Here is a 1428-nt window from a genome sequence, read left to right on the forward strand (position 1 = left end):
AGCAGCAGGACGTACATGCCCCCCCCCTTCCCCCCTGCCTTCGCAAGCTGGTCGTTGAGAAGTTTGCATGTTCAATGCCCTTCGCATGCCGACGTACTCAGCCTACGTTGTGGTACGGCCTGTCACCTGTCCGCGGATGTACGCAAAACCCACAAACTGTGCTGCACATTGGTCCGTATGTACTGAATGATACATCGTGGCACATGTGTGACCGTACGACGACTGCGCCTAGCAACGGCGGACCATACAGTCCAAATATTGTGGACGCAGCTACGTGTCGTCTCCCTTTAGGAGCTGGATTGCAGTGTGGTACGCCATTCAGACGTGTGGGAGGAACGGACGCCCTGGATGGCGATCAGCATGAGCAGTCTGTTGATGTAGTGGAGCGTGTATTCGGACGTAGTCGTCTCTTCTCACACACTGTGATAGCATGTTGCACCGCGTTCCTCATCTGTGACATGCTGCAGAGGCCGGCTGACAGTCGTTCGCGCAATGGACACCGCATACGTACGGGGGCTACCTTCCACGTGTTCTCTAGGCGTGCACATGTTGTTGCGTCTATGTGGGCAGACGTAGTGTGTTGTGACACCTGACACAGGCATGCAATACTCGTTGCAAATGGCGATGGACGTCTACGTTTGCTGGTGACGTTACGCAAATGAACAACTGGTAACCCGTTGTGGTGCGGTTGTTCTCGCTAGAGGTGAATCAGTGTTGGCGACGATCGGTCGAGCTATTAACCGGTTGTTTCATGGATACCCACCATGCCCACGAACGTGAAAGGGGACCCACCATGCCCACGAACGTGAAAGGGGATCTGGGTGTGAGGCGATACGCGGCGGTGGCTGGGTGGGACCGTCCCCGGCCGGTGAGGGGGGGCCGCCCGGCGTGCTGGCAGCGCGGTGCGTGGGCGCACGCGCTACAGCCGGCTGGTGGGGGCGGCCAGTGGCAGGCGCGCCGGCCGACGGACGCGGCAGGCGGCGCAGCTGCGCGCCGGCGCCCCCTGCTCGCGGCGCCTTGCGGCCAAAGTAGGTCCTCGCGGGCCCGGTGCGAAGCGCGGTGGCCATCTGCAGTGTGCTGGTCCGATTGAGGACTGTGTGCGCTGAGGATGCGCCGCCGCCCGGCGCTCGGCGCCGCGACGCCGTCTGCTGCTCGGTCGCCCCAGCGGTTCTCGCAGGTGGTTTGTATCGCAGCTGTGCGGACGTGTTGGCGCGTGCGCTGTGCTGGGAGAGTTCGCTTCGGCACCCAAGTGGGGCTTTTGTCCTTCTGTGGCGCTGGCGTTGGAGCTGCCGGTCACCGTAGGTGGCGCGTGTTGTCTCCCGCCGGCAATGCCACGACAGCACGCTCCCGGGCCTCTGTCGGCAGCGGCAAGCTCAGTTGGGAGCACGGGTGGTCGCACCTAAAGCGTCTACTCGCCTAACTCCGGGC

The sequence above is a fragment of the Schistocerca serialis genome, unplaced genomic scaffold (assembly GCF_023864345.2).
Source record: "Schistocerca serialis cubense isolate TAMUIC-IGC-003099 unplaced genomic scaffold, iqSchSeri2.2 HiC_scaffold_1217, whole genome shotgun sequence".
Classification (NCBI taxonomy): domain Eukaryota; kingdom Metazoa; phylum Arthropoda; class Insecta; order Orthoptera; family Acrididae; genus Schistocerca; species Schistocerca serialis.